Consider the following 16,894-nt stretch of genomic DNA (forward strand, 5'->3'; position numbering starts at 1 on the left):
CCCCGCCCCCCCCCCCCTGCCCTTATCTTCAAGGGAATTTGGCAATGTCTGGAGCCATTATTGATTGTCACAACTAAAAATTAAGGTGCTTCTGGCATCGATTGATTGTGAAGAAACCTGGAATGCTGCTCTACATTTTATAATACAAAGGATACACTCTTATGGAAAAAAGACTTATCTGGTCCAAAGTGTTGAGTCCAGGTTGAGAACATTTTGATTAGGCAGATAAGAGATGCAGAACAGGTTGGCTTTTAAAAAGCATAGATAAGGAGATGTAAATAGGCTAAGCTAAGTCAGGAAGAGTTTTAGGGCAGTGAGATTATTCTGACAGATAATCTAATGCCATTATGCAACTGCCAAGAACCACAGGATGTGAAGCATTCGAAGTTTATTTTAAATAACTAGGTTTGGGGTGATAAAGATGTGTCAGTATTGGTTCATGAACTAGAGAAATTTTACAGAATGTTGATACATCCTTCTCCTGTGGGGGAGACTGCATATGAATATTGGGGGTAAAAGGGGATCTCTCTGTACTTTCTGTTTATTTTTGCTCTGAACTTTAAAATGCTATAAAAAATAAAGTATTTTCAGCATGCATCTCCCATCCTGGGAGGATCCTCCCAACACCCTTTATTTGGTGCTCCCTTCTCTATCTGAACTGCCTAGCTTGTAAACAGAACATGATTGCCACTCAATGCCTCTTTTGCAAACCACAGCACCCAAAAGGAGTAAAGTAAGTAAGTAAGTAAAGGCCCTCCCGTTGATCATCGATTTGCTCGAGCGGGCCCAGTAACGTCTCCATTGGAGACTTTGTTGTTACTGTGTCTGGCATATCGAATACTCTCGGTAGCTTGCCGGGCAGAGAACAAAAGGGAATGCCCTGCCACAGAGGCGGGGTGGGATGGGGGATGGGGGGGTGGTTGGGAGGTATACTGGGATCATTGGTGGTGGAGAATGGGCACTGGTGGAGGGTTGGGTACTTGATCATTGTGTAACTGAGACCCAAGCACAAAATTTGTAAGTCTACACCTGTACCTCATGGTGTTTCACTAATAAAAATTTTTTTAAGTATTTTTCAAAATCAGATGAATAGATTTAACTGGAATTTTGGGTATCAAAAATAAATTAGGTTGTCTTTATTTTAAAGGCATTTGAAGATTAATGCTGCAAGATTTACTTTATGCTCCTAAAACATGTGACACATTTTGTTTAACTTTTTTGCCATGTATTTTTGGGAAGAAAGTTGTTTCTAAATGAACATGATTAAGAATAACTTTGGACTGGAGAGCTAGTACAGCAGACAAGGCTAGCATACCAGGTTTGATCCCTAACACTGCATGTGATCCTCAGAGCACCACCAAAAAACAGAATAATTTTAAGTTGCACTTGTACTCTCATATGTACGTTCTTTCCAGTCCACAGCCTAAACCATGATAAGTTTGTGAAATTGAGCAGACTCAGGAAAGTCAGCTTGCAATGGAGAGCTGAAAAGGAGCTTCCAGTAGACTATTTTTGTGATGTAGATGAGAGAAGTGATAAATCCATCTTAATCCAATGTTAGGTTCTATAAATATATGTGATGTGGGAAGGAAAGAAAAGAATGCTAGTGAAAGAAACATTAGTCTAAAGCCTACTAGATTTTACTGGAAAGTGTAGTCAGTACTATACTATATCTACATCTAAAATTTTATTCATACAGCAAAAAACAGTATAATCTACAAAAGAGTTTTTTGTTTGGTTTTTAGGCCATACCTTGAGTGCTTGAGGGAGAATGTGGGGTTTTGGGGTTCAAACTCAGGTTGGCCATGTTTAAGGCTAGTGCTCTGCCTGCTGCTCTACCTCACTGATATCTGCAGAAAGATTTTTAATGGCCAATAATAGGCTCAAAACTATGAGAAAAATCTCTCAACTATTGTTATTTATTTTAACAGACACTTCTTTATTTTTAGTACACTTTTTCACTTACAAAATTTGAACCATTACTGAGGCCTTTTAACATTTGCTGTTCATTTCCTTCTTTTTTCCTTTTTTCCCCAACTTCAATAATTAAATGTCAAACTCTGTAAAAACAAAGTGCTAAAATTATAAATGTAGACTCATTAAAATGCAGGAAATGTGCAAAATTCTCTAAAAATAAAAGGGCATGTCCCAGGATATCTGTCCAATAATTAAAATGATAGGAAATAGCTAGCCACAATTCAGCATTGTTTGCCACATGATACTTATAGTTTCATAACATCACAGAGCCTGTGACTGTAAGTTTCACGAAAGATGCAATATGTTTAGTTTTCCATTTTTCCAAGTTTATCTCTTTTATTTCCAGTTATTTAGTACCTAGAAATTTTGTCTATTTTTACAGCTATAATTTGTGAATAAGTAAAACTATCTGCTTTTATTATACTCATTGATTTCAGGAACTATGTCAAATTTACCTAATGGCATAAAATATATCTAGCATATGTATTATACTTCCTGGCATCACTAGAGATGGCCAATTTATTGAATCCCTTCATTATTTGAATATTTATTCTAATAGCTTACATGAAAAATTAGATTTGCAATTACACTTCAGTAAATGTTGTTTGTCTATTTAAATTTTATATTCAGTTTACATTTTCAGTAAATGAGAAAACTACCTGAGTGAAACTTTTAAAAAACTATGCTGGGACTGGAGCAATAGCACAGTGGGTAGGGAATTTGCCTTGCACAAGGCCGATCTGGATTCGATTCCCAGCATCCCCCAAGCACCACCAGGAGTAATTCCTGAGTGCATAAGCCAGGAATAACCCCTGTAGATTGCCAGATATGACCCAAAAAGCAAGCAAACAAGCAAAAAAAAAAACTACCGAGAGTATTCGATATGCCAGACACAGTAACAACAAAGTCCCCAATGGAGACGTTACTGGGCCCGCTCGAGCAAATCGATGATCAACGGGAGGGCCTTTACTTTACTTTACTTTACAGGTGCTGAAGAGATATTACAGTAGGTATGGTGCTTACTTTATACACAGCTGGCAGGGTTCTTTACTAAGCACCCAATATTGTCCTCTGAGCCCTTCCAGGAACAAGGACTAAGTCCTGAGCTCTGCCAGGTGTGGCTCAAATAAATTATGCTATGCAGATATAGTTTTTTATTGAAAATTGAAAATCAGTTGCAAGAAATAAGTTGTATTTACTTATATTTTACCATGTAAACTATTATACAGTGAACAACACTCCATCAATATGAAACATGCAAGATTCATAAGTTTATGCTATATTTCTGCGTGGCATCACTAATTTAGTCCTATAGGATTATTAAGGCAATCTCATTGTAAGACACTTATCAAATGTCAGTCTAATTTGTTCACTTCTGACAATATTACCAAGACAAGGTGGAATTGCTGATGGAAAAATATTTTTCTGTATCATATTCTAAAGATGTATTCAGTTCCTCTACCTCAATAGTATTGATTGGTCCACTGATCTGAATATTGTACAGAATTCATTATTTGTTTTTGGGATAGACTTCAAATGAGAGAGGGCTTTAATTACTAGTGGTTTAAGAAAAGATATTTTTATATAGAACTAAAATGTGGTCATAAATTTCCAGAGAGTCGGTCCTTGTTTTTGTTATGTAAAATGATATGTGACTGAGCTGGACATTGGAATTTATTGTTTTTTTTTTCCCTACAAGCCAAAGAGCACATAAATCATTTGAATGGGAGAAACCCAGACCAGTCACTGAAGGCACCCAGGATTGTGAAAAATGGCCCCTCTGCCCTAGGTTTATTTTAAATCAGGATTGAGGGTAGAGTCAATAGTGATATAGGATCACATTCACAACCTTTTGCTTGCTCCTAAGGAATGACCAAAGGGAGAACCACTAGGATTCAGATCTCCTGGTTCAAATTCTTGTACTTGAGAAGGGAAGGATGAAGCTGCCAGAAGTTTAAAAGGGCCCATTGCGCTGGAGAAATAACATCCATCTACAGGATGGAGCCTGTGCTCTGCATTCAGGATTTCATGTTCAATCCTTAGCACTGCATACTCCCTCAAGCACTGCTTTGCAGCACCCCGAGCACCAAGTAGACCCCAAATACGACCGGGTATTGTCCACCAAACCAAACCAAACCAAACCAAACCAAACCAAACCAAACCAAACCAAACCAAACCAAACCAAACCAAACTGCTCCTTGCTTTCTTGCCCAAGGGCAGATGCTTAAATAAGATAGCAGAGGCAGAAACAGCTGCATTCCATGTCTAAAAGAGGCCCAGGCACTGACCCTTGATAAATGACTTGGGATATCCAAATATATTAACAATGATAACTAAAATAACAACAGAGACTAAGAGACACATGGGAAAAAGGCACTTGTCTTGCATGCTGCTGGCTTCAGTTCCATTCCCATTAACACATATGGTGGACAGTTCTACCAGGGTTCACTCCTGAGCACAGAGCCAAGAGTAACCCATGAACACCTTAGGTGTGACCTCAAAACAAACAAGAAACAGAAGATAAATAATAACAAATTGATATATCACTGACTCTCAGTTATCAGTCATGTCTTTTAGAAAAATCAAAAACAGGGACCGAGCGATAGTCCATCAGGTAGGGCATTTTACTTGCACATGGCTGACCCAGGTTCAATCCCTGGCATCCGATATGGTCCCTCAAGCACCGCCAGGAGTAATTCCTGAGTGCAGAGCCAAGAGTAACCCCTGAGCATCACTGGGTGTGACCCAAGAAGCAAAAAATATATCAAAAACACAGACCAATATATAATTTATTATTTTCTTAATTTTTATTGATACACCGTGGTTTGCAAAGTTGTTCATAATAGAGTTGTTTTGGACATACAATATTCAAACATCAATCCCACTACCAATGTCCCTTTCCCTCCACAATTGCCCCTACGTTCTCTCTCACCCTGAAGCCTGCCCCCTTGGCTGGAATCAGTGTTTCACTGTCATCCTGTTGTTCATTGATTTCCTGAGCAAGCAACAGTCTCTTTCTTCCTAGCCCTGAGATTTTAGAAAGTGTCACATTGCAGGCTCTTTCAGGGTCAGGAGAATGAGACCCATCATTGTTACTGGTTTTTGGCATATTAAACACGCCACAGGAAGTTTGCTGGCATATAACAAATTAATTTCATATTACTTGCTTCAACAAAATTGAAAGAAATGGCAAATGTAATTATCAGAAAACAAGTCTCTAACAAGTCAATTTGTGATCATCGATTGCTATATTTTTAGCCTTTCTGAATCTAGTAGAAGTCAACAGTATGCACCATTAGTGACTGTTATACTCAATGCCACATGTTGTAAAGTTTCTTCTGTCATTTATTTATTTATTTTGCTTTTTTGGGGTCACACCTGGCATTGCACAGGGTTTACTCCTGGCTCTGCACTCAGGAATTACTCCTGGCGGTGCTCCCATCCCCATAAGGGATGCTGGGAATTCAACCCAGGTTGGTCACGTGCAAGGCAAACACCCTACCCGCTGTGCTATCACTTCAGCCCCATTCTTCTGTCTTTTAAAGGAGGTCTTTTAATGTTTCTTGAAAAACTGGTTTTAAGGCTATGAATTCCCCAAGCAGTTGCTTGTTAATGAGGCTCTGTATCATTCCTCAAATCTGAATGATAATCTATCTGTATAGAGTATTCTCGGTGAGGTGTTTATTTCATTAAATCTTTGTATCCTTCCATACACTTCTGGCTTATAGAGTTTCATTTGATAGATCTACTAGGAATCTTATGGGCTTTCCTTTGTATGTAAGTTCCTTTCTTGATCTTGCCATTTAAAATATTCTGTTTCTATCCTTGGATTTTGTCATTTTGAATATAATGTGTCTTGACATTTTCCTAGTTGCATCTATTTTCTCTGCGACCCTTTGGGCCTCTTGGATTTCAGTACCTAAATTACTCAACTATGGGAAATTCTTTCCAGTGATTTCTTTAACAGTTGTTAGTACTCCAGTAATTCTTTTATTGTTCTTCTTGAACTCATTTCATAGTTTTCTGCTGTGCTGTTCATTTATTTTCAGATTATTTCCCATCTTTTGTTGATTCCTGGCAACTTCTTCCTTCCCATCTTGGAGCTCCTTGGTCTTTTGCTCAACTGCCATTATTCTGCTGTTTAGTCTTTTGTTTTATATCACCTACCATGTTCTTCATTTCAGGTTATAGCAGTTTGTACATTTCATCTCTTATACTTTCTTGTGATTTGATGACCATCTGTGCCATAATTTCTTTTTTCTTAATTTTTATTTTATAAATTAATTCACAATATTTGATTACATTTAATATTCAAACACCAATACCATCACCATTACACCTTCCCACTATGAGATTTGAGATGTTTCCATCCCAAACCCCAATCCCTGTCCAAAAAAACAACCAAAATAATATATTTTGTATTGTCTTTATGAAGAACTGCTGAACATGCTTACAATAAAGTGTTCATATAGGAAACAGTGTGAAGATTGTTCTATTTTTGCAGGAGCCATTAAGAAATACTATAAGAGATCACTAACATGTTGTTAAAGTTTGGGTGATGTGAGCTTTGGTATATATGTCTGAAAATATGTATATATGCATATATATATATATTTTCCTCTATGCTTTGCTGCCTACTATCTGAACCCCATCAAATATGGTGTAGTAATTATGGAGAATGGGTAGGGAATGTCTTATGATATGTTGTGTGGCTGCTTTTGCAGCTGCGTGGTCCAGGAATATGTTTACTCATGCATGAGGCTCTGCCCGAGCCTGTGGGGGTAGCCTTGAGCATGGCGGTGGTTGGGTTGTAGAGGTTTTTGGCTGCTGGAGCTGGGTCCCTTGGGGCGGGGAGGGCTCTCACCCACCCACTCTGGGGTGCCCCGAGTGAAACAGCCTGGCACGGAGTCCGGTGGCATGGCTATCGGGGGTCTCATGTTATGCTCCCTTTTGAGAGAAGTAGTCATGTGATCTGGATGGTGGCCGATGACCATGCAATTATTTCTTTGACTTTATTAAATATCCTCATTACAATGTCATGAAAGCCATTGTCAGAGAATTTACTGAACTGGTTGGAGGTGTTTGACTCTGGCAGTATTGCTTTCACTCCTTGAACTTAGTGGGCTTCTACATATTTTCCCCATTGGTTTTCTAGTGTTCTTGCTGTGCTGGGGATGAGTCTTCATAGTAAGACTCCATGACAGGGATTAGGCTGGAGATTTCTCTCTTCTCTGATAGTCTTCACGAACTGTCAGGAAGCACAACTGTGAGCAATGTGCAATTTTTTGAAATAGCTCTGTTGCTCTTCAGGAGCTAAGGTGTGGTCCCTTAGTATGGTGCACGTTTAGTGTGGAGGCTGCTGGGACCCAGTTGGTGGGAAGGGCTCTGCCTCCATTCTGGAGTAGGTCCTGTGATGACAGCAGGAGTCAAACCTCACCTAGAAGCATCATAGAAATGTTCCCAAATACAATGAAATATTACAATACAATGATATATTATAAAATATATCATTTAAATTCTTAATGACAGCTGAGAAAAAGCTACTCAAGTTAGAGAATCCTAAGTACATTCACAGTTCTGGCTTGTAATACTATGTGAATTTTGCTTTTCTCCCTTTAGCTGTGGAAGCACTGTAGCACTGTCCTCTTGTTGTTCATCGATTTGCTCGAGCAGGCACCAGTAACATCTCCATTGTGAGACTTGTTGTTACTGTGTTTGGCATATTGAATACGTCACGGGTAGCTTGCCAGACTTTGGCATGGGGGCGAGATACTCTCGGTAGCTTGCCGGGTTCTCCGAGAGGGGCGGAGGAATCGAACCCAGCTCAGCCAGGCCGGCCGCTTGCAAGGCAAACACCTTACCACTGTGCTATCGCTCCAGTCCAGGTGTGGAAGAAACACTAAAATATTTTTCTCTAATATGTTCAAATGTAAGAATGAAAACAGCTCTTTGTTTAATTATCAGACTATTAGTTGTTCCGTGATTTCATGGTTTCTTGCGGAGGTATAAAACTTGATTTTAAAGTTGACAGTATAAATTATGAAAAAATAGCTTTGTAAAATATAAATAACTATATCACATCAGCAGTAACAGGAAGAATGAAGAAGTTGAATATTATTCACTTGAGAATAAATACAAGATTTTTCAGTGGGTACATTGTTGTTAGGTCTCATGAACAGTGCAATTTTTTAAATCAATTTTTTATTAATTTTGTATGCCTCAAACTTTGTTGTACATAATAACCAAACATTTATCAGAATGAACAGTTTAGATGTTCACCTCTGGAAATTCTGATGCAAATTCCGTATTTGAATTAAAAGTACAGCTCTGGGGCAAGAGAGATACTACAGCAGGTAAGGCTCTTGCTTTGCGTGCAGCTGACCTGGTTCAATTCCCTTTCCTCTGTACAACACCAATCTGGAAGGAAGCCCTGAGCACAGCTGGGTGTGGCCTAAAACCTCCTAAACTATCTAGTTCTGTTCTCAAGTGGAGAGGTTCCTAAAGCTTTTGAAAGTAAGTTTCTTTTAATTATGAGAATGGCTTATAATTATGTATGCTTTATTAGCAGTTTCAAACCCCTCCAAATGTATGTTACCACACTATACCCACCACCAGTGTATACCCTCCACCACAGTCCAATGGAGTCTGTTTTCAATTTTATTTTATTTTTTCCTTCCCTTTGTTTAAACACTGTGGTTTACAAATTTGTACATGATGCATTTGTTGCAGGTATTCAATATTCCAACACCAATCCCACACCAGTATGAACTTTCCACTACCATTGGCTCATTTTCCCAACTACTCCCAAGCCTGGCCCCTTAGCAGGCACAAAATAATTAGTTTTGTATTGCTTGTTACAACAAAATGTTTAATGGAATTATCAAAAAATAGTTTAGTAAAAGAAAACTTGTTAATATTGTTGTATGTCATCATGGGATCATTAAGTCCTTGTCTGAGGGTTTAATAAACTGTTGTTGCTAGTTGAGCTTTCTGTGTAAATATTTTTCTTTATTGAGCTTAGTTGACTTCTATATTACTTTGCCATCTAATTTGGTGTGCTCCTATTGGATGCAATTATTGTAGAATTTGGAGGTGTCTGCATTCTTCAGAAACTCCAAAATATTTAACTTGACTGTGAGTTTACATGGTGGTGGTTGTAGGATGGGGGCATGGCTTCCAGGCTTCTGGAATTACTGGGGGCTAGAGGGAGGCTGCCCACCCCTGCTCCAAGAGATCCAGAGTTCTCATCCTAAAAACCACCATACATGGAATTTTCAGCAGTTTGGTATTTCTTGCAAGCACCATTTCTGGTATTATGTTTACAATTCGTGATCAAATGAGTCTTTTAGAGCCAGCAGAATATTGGGGTTGGTTTTCTGATCCTTCTGTAACTTTGCTTTTTGACTGATGAGTTCAAACCTTGTCATTTAGTGAAATTATTTATATGAAAGGAATTATTCTCCTTTTTGGTATGTGGGTTTTGGATATTATTGTAGTTTTTCTCTTTTGGCCTCTCCGTAATAAGTAGTCCTACTTTGTTGTTGCCTATCAGATTCCATTTGCTTCTTATTTTTTGTTACTTCTAAGAATTTTCATTTTGAGATTATTGTGAGGTTTACACCTAGGGTTTCTGGTTTATGGACTATTGTCTATTTTCAATTGAGAGCTAGTAAAATGTCAAGTTTATTTTTTCAAAGGGTATTCATTGGTACCTTCTTTCCCACATTTTATGACTTTTTATTTACTGCTGTTTACAAGTGGGAGTTCTTTTCCTTTCATAGAAGTTCCTTTAGTGTTTCTAGCAAGATTTTTCTTTCTTTCTTTCTTTCTTTCTTTTTTTTTGTGGAGATGCATTCCTTAACTGTTGCTTGTTTAAAAAGCTTTTTTATCACTCCTTCAAATCTAAGTGATAAACTAAGCTCGCTAGAGTATTCTTGCTTTGAGGTCTTTCACATTTAGGACTTTGAACATACCTTCTGAACTTTTGAGTTTTTGTTGGGAAATCTCATGTCTTACGGGAGTTCCCTTATATGTGATATTTTGTTTTTCTTGTGCGCCCTTTAGAATTCTCTGCCTTTGAGTTTTAGCATTTTAATTATAATGTATCGTCCTGTCTAGATAGTTTGATTTGATTCGAAATCTATAAGTTTTCTGGCTGTCTGTTTCCTTTATATGTTTGGAGAAATTTGGGGGTATTATTTCTTTCAATAAAAATCCTCCTTTTTGATCTTTCTTCTGGTACTCTAGTAATGCAAATACTCTTCCTAGATTCCTAGACATTTTTAAAAAGAAATCTCTAATGTATCTACATTTAAATTATTTTTTTCTGGCTTTCTTGGAAAGGTTTCACTTTCCTAATTGAGACTTTTTATTTAATTTTAAATTCAAATTTTAATCTTTAAAAGAAAATCAAATTTTAAAATAATCAAACCAGGCAGTGCTTGAGAGCTATAACACTTTTTTGCATCTCTGGCTCTTGATGTTTTATCTTCAAGCTCACTTATTTAATTTCTTTTATTTTTCTGTTCACCACCTCTAATGTAAATAATTTTTACATTAGTGCAGTTATTATGTCCCTTAGAGTTATAATTTATGTTTGGATTTTTCTCATACTCTTTATATCCTTATTGAAGTACTTTTATTCATCTTCTCATCATCATAATGACTTCAGATTTAAAATCTTCTTTGAATATTCTGCACTCAGATCAAAAGTTTCCCATGATTTTGCTAGATCCATCATGAGAGTCTCTTTTATCTCCTTTTTATGTTCATACACTGCAAGCTTATGCTATTTACTGAGGATACTGGACTGTGTTCTAGGGATGTCATCAACAGTCCCTGGCACAATTGTGGTTTATAGGTCATATAGGCCTAGGTGATGGACGGGGATTTAGGTCACATGAGTTTGGTCAGCAGCTGTGGTGCCAAGATGGTATTGGCTTGGGTGGAAGCAGTGGTACCAAAGTCACAAGTGTATGACTGAGTGGGGGGCAACATCAAGAGGGACTTGATTGTGATTATGGAGTTATGATTGTAACAATCACTGGAGCAGTTTCAATTTCTGGTTGCAGGACTGAAGACACAGTACAAAAGTTAAGGCATTTTTCACAAAACAAGAGAACCTAGAAGAAATGGACAAATTCCTGGACTCCTATAATCTCCCAAAGCTGAATCAAGAAGATCTGGAGTATCTGAATAGACCTATTAACATCAACGAAATAGAAACTGCAATCAAAAGTCTTCCCAGAAACAAAAGCCCGGGCCCAGATGGATTCACTAGCGAATTTTTCCAAACATTTAAAGAGGACCTGCTGCCAGTCCTTCTAAAGCTTTTCCAGGAAATTGAAAAAATAGAAACTCTCCCAAACAGTTTCTATGAAGCCCATATCTCTCTAATACCAAAAGGAAACAAAGACACCACGAGAAAAGAAAACTACAGGCCGATATTCCTGATGAACACGGATGCAAAGATTCTCAACAAAATACTAGCAAATAGAATTCAACTACTCATCAAAAAGATCATACACCATGACCAAGTAGGATTCATCCCGGGGATGCAAGGCTGGTTTAACACTTGGAAATCAATCAACATAATCCACCATATCAACAAAAGAAAAGATAAAAATCATACGATCATATCAATAGATACAGAGAAAGCATTTGACAAGATCCAGCACCCATTCATGATGAAAACCCTAGCCAAAATGGGGATAGAGGGGACTTTCCTCAATATAGTTAAAGCCATCTACCACAAGCCTACAGCAAGCATCGTCCTCAGTGGTGAAAAACTGAGAGCCTTCCCTCTAAGATCAGGGATGAGACAAGGATGTCCACTCTCTCCACTGCAGTTCAATATAGTACTGGAAGTACCTGCAATAGCGATTAGGCAAGAAAAAGATATTAGGGGCATCCAGGTAGGAAAGGAAGAAATCAAGCTCTCACTATTCGCAGATGATATGATACTATCCTTAGAGAATCCTAAAACCTCTACCAAGGAACTTCTAGAAACAATAGGCTTGTATCATAATGTGGCAGGCTATAAAATCAATACCCAAAAGTCCATGGCTTTCCTATATGCAAATAGTGAAAGAGAAGAAAGTGACATGAAGAAAACAATCCCATTCACAATTGTGCCCCCAAAAAACAAGTACCTAGGAATCAGCTTAACTAAGGAAGTAAAGGACCTGTACAAAGAAAACTACAAAACGCTACTTCAGGAAATAAAAGAGGATACGAGGAAATGGAAAAATATCCCCTGTTCATGGATCGGGAGAATTAACATTGTCAAAATGGCAATACTTGCCAAAGCACTGTATAAATTCAACGCAATCCTTATTAGGATACCAATGACATTCTTCAAAGAATTGGAGCAAACACTCCTGAAATTTATATGGAACAATAAGCCCCCCACGAATAGCTAAAGCAATTCTTGGGAAAAAGAAAATGGGAGGAATCGACCTCCCTAACTTCAAACTCTACTACAAGGCAGTAATAATTAAAACAGCATGGTACTGGAACAAAGGCAGAGCTGCAGACCAATGGAATAGGGTTGAATATACTGACATCTCCCCCCAAGCATATGAGCAACTAATCTTCGATAAGGGGGCAAGAAAAGTGAAACGGAGCAGGGAAATCCTCTTTAACAAATTATGCTGGCAAAACTGGACGGCTACATGCAAAAAAATGGGCTCAGATCTCTGCCTAACTCCATGTACAAAAGTAAGATCTAAGTGGATTAAAGACCTCAACATCAGACCGGAATCTATAAGGTACATTGAGGAAAAAGTTGCAAAACCCTTCATGACATAGAAGCTAATGGTGTCTTCAAAGATGTCACACCGCTGGCCAAGCAAGTGAAAACAGAAATAGACAAATGGGACTATCTTAAACTAAGAAGCTTCTGCACCTCCAAAGAAACAGTGACCAAAATACAAAGACAGACTACAGAATGGGAAAGGATATTCGCCAACTACACATCTGATAAGGGGTTAATTTCAAGGATATACAAAGTACTGGTTGAACTCCACAAAAAGAAAACATTCAACCCCATCAAAAAATGGGGAGATGAAATGAATAGAAACTTTCACAAAGAAGAAATCTGAATGGCTAAAAGGCACATGAGAAAATGTTCCACATCATTAATCATCAGGGAGATACAGATCAAAACAACGATGAGATATCACTTCACACCACAGAGACTGGCCCATATCCACAAGAACAAAAACAACCGGTGCTGGCGCAGATGTGGTGAGAAAGGGACACTCCTTCACTGTTGGTGGGAATGCAGACTGGTTCAGCCCTTTTGGAAAACAGTATGGATGATTCTCAAAAAATTAGAAATTGAGCTCCCATTTGATCCAGCATTACCACTCCTGGGAATATATCCCAGAGAGGCAAAAAAGTATAGTCGAAGTGACATCTGCAATTGTCTGTTTATTGCAGCACTCCTTACAATAGCCAGAATCTGGAAAAACCTGAGTGCCGAGAACAGATGACTGGTTAAAGAAACTTTGGTACATTTACACAATGGAGTACTATGTAGCTGTTAGAAAAGATGAAGCCACGAAATTTACATACAAATGGTACTACATGGAAAGTATCATGCTAAGTGAAATGATTCAGAAAGAAAGGGATAGACATAGAAAGATTGCATTCATCTGGGGAACATAAAGTAACAAAATAGGAAACTAACACCCAAGAATGGCTGAGATTAGTACCAGGAATTTTACTCCATGACTTGGAAGCCAACCACACATACTAGGGGAAAAGGGAGCTCAGATAAAGAGGGGAACACCAAATAAAGGTGTTGGGAGGATCCTCCCAGGATGGGAGAAGCATGCTGAAAGTAGACTATAGACCAAACATGATTGCCACTCAATGTTTCTTTTGCAAACCACAACACCCAAAAGTAGAGAGAGAACAGAGGGGAATGCCCTGCCACAGAGAGACGGTGGAATGGGGGGTTGGGTGGTGGGAGGGATACTGGGATCCGTGGTGGTGGGAAATGGGCACTGGTGGAGGGATGGGTATTTGATCATTGTATAATTGAAACCCAAGCACAAAAATGTGTAAGTCTGCAACAGTACCTCATGATGTCTCACTATTAAAATTTTTTGTAATAAAAAAATATTTTACATGAAAAAAATAAAAAAGTTAAGGCATTTTCCTTGCTTGCAGCTGATCCTGGTCCAAACCCTTGGCACCACATATGGTCCCCTGAGCACTGCCAGAAGAGATCCTTGATGACAGATTAAGGAATAATCCCTGAACAGAGCCAGATATGGCCCCCAAACAACCTCTTCCCCCAAAAGGGCCTCAAATTTACTGAAATAATCTTGTTTTTCTTTGCTTAACCTTCATTACCAAGACACAGATATAACAGTAAGGTAGAGATTAATGTACACATAATTCCTATCTTTTTTGCATCTTTATTATTTTCTAAAATTTATCTATTAATTGAATCACAGTGAGATACACTATTACAAAGTTGTTCATGATTAGGTTTCAGTTATATAATATTTCAACACTGTCTCCAATTTCCCTCCCACCCCTCATGGCAGGCACTTTTCTTCTCTCTCTCTCTCTCTCTCTCTCTCTCTCTCTCTCTCCCTCTCTCTTTCCTCTCTCTCAATGCAAATACTGAAACATTATCAGGTACAGGCCTTTATATACTTTCAACATTCAGTTTCTATACAAAGTGATCATTTCCAACGATTGTTGCCATGCTGTTACCTTTTCTATCCTAGCTGCCTTTCACTCCTCACACACTTGTGACAAGCTTCCAACCATTTACCAGTACTTCTGATCCATGTTTTCCTGGCCTTGGATATTAGTCTCATACTATTTTTTTACATCCCACAAATGAATGCAATCATTCTATCAGTCCCTCTTCTTCTGACTCATTTCATTCAGCATGATACTCTTAATGTCCATCCATTTGTAGGAAAATTTAATGACTTCAGTTTTCCTAACAACTGCATAGTATTGCATTGTGTAGATGTACCATAGTTTCTTATCCAGTCTTCTGTTCTTCTGCACTTGGATTGTTTCCAGATTCTGGTTACTGTGAATAGTGCTGCAATAAACATAGGAGTGCAGATGGCATTACTTCTGTGTACACACAGTTTCTATAAAACATGGTACAAATGTAAACTGGACTAAAACCTTTCAGAAAATCATATTTTCAGAAGTCATGTTCATTGGAGGAAATAATGAAAGTCATTCTTGGCCACCAATCTTAATGTTCACACTACTCTACATGTCACCCTGTTTACTACATAGTATTTCTCTCCACTTATTTGCATTATTATAGAAAGACCCGTTGAAATAGATATCCTACACCTTAATTAGTTCTTGAAAATTTCTGTAATAAATTAAACAAAAATCACCAATCTCCAGTTCTACTTGGAGACATAACCAACCACAGCTCTGTACATGGAATTTACAAAATTTACAGAATTTTGCTTTTTGGGTCACACCTGGCGATGCACAGAGGTTACTCCTGGCTCTGCACTTAGGAGTTACTACTGGCAGTGCTCAGGGGACTATACGGGATGCTGGAAATCGAACCTGGGTCAGCCACGTGCAAGGCAAATCACTTACCCACTGTGCTATCTCTCCAGCCCCCAAGTTTACAGAATTTAAACTGAGTGTACAGTTGTGTTTTTACCCATACTTTTGATTAATTAATTGAATAATTAATTATATTTTGAAGCATACTGTTTGGTGCTCAGAGCTTACTCCTGAAAAAAAAAAAGAGCTTACTCCTGGCTCTGGATTAATTATTACTCCAGGCAGTGCTAGGGGAAAATATAGAGTGCCGGGATGGGACCAACACAGGCTTGTGCAAGGCAAGTGCCCTACCCACTGTACTATTTCCATGGCCCTTGTATTTTATTTTATTATTTGTGTGCTACTTTTTAATAAAACAAGTATTAAAATAATATTACTAATTATTTAATAATAAATAATACATAAATGATTTTGCTCTGGTTTCTTCTTTATTATGGGTAATTTTAATCAAAGCAGAAAAAATAATACATTAAAAGCTCCACTTGCCACAGCCAGTTTTAGTAATAACAAAAATGAACAATAATTAATTTTAGCAAGTTATATTTTATTTTCTATTTTAAATTTTTTGCATAATTTCAATATACAATGAGTTCAAGGACCATGTATAATGAGAGAAGACTATGTGCTAGGCTTTGGGAAGGCAATATAGTTTACAACTCTACTGGTTTCAGGTACAGTACAAATTATATTAGTTTCAGGTATACTTTTATAACTCCAAAACTGTACATGCCACATCATACTCCCCACCAAATCTACTATCTAGGTTCCATCCACCACAACCCGAAGGACATTCCCTACCTGTTCAATGTCCAAAACTCCTCAGCCAGGGGAAAAAAAGAACAATTTTTGGTTGCATGGGTCTGTCAGTGGATGTAGAGCTGAAGTTATGCAGACTTGAGCAGTGGTTGCTGTTTTGTGACTGTGAGTATATTTCATTGGCTGAGGTGCTAAGATTATAGACTTTGGAAGTGATTAGGTAATCTGTGCTGAAGTGCACCTGGAAGGTGGTTGGTGGCTCAAGTTCAGATAATGATGGAGCAGTATACTCAGTCCTAAAGGGAAGTAGAACTGACAGGTGTGGCAAATTACCATAATAAAGCCGATTGGTTGGCACCTTTAACCTCTGTCCAGTGGGGGTTGAGGTTGGCAGTCCAGAGTATGAGACAAACAAACATACAAGCAACATTTAAGCTTAAAAATCACCTGAGCAGCCATGGGAGAGCTCATAGGCTTGCCATTTAGTCAATACACTATCACTAGCCCACCCTAGTTCCCAACACTTGAGCCATTATTTAGGCTGACAGAGACATTCAGGACAGTTAGCAGCACTGTAGCGCTGTCCTTT

This window comes from Sorex fumeus, unplaced genomic scaffold, assembly GCF_029834395.1.
Source record: "Sorex fumeus unplaced genomic scaffold, SorFum_2.1 ptg000058l, whole genome shotgun sequence".
Classification (NCBI taxonomy): Eukaryota; Metazoa; Chordata; class Mammalia; order Eulipotyphla; family Soricidae; genus Sorex; species Sorex fumeus.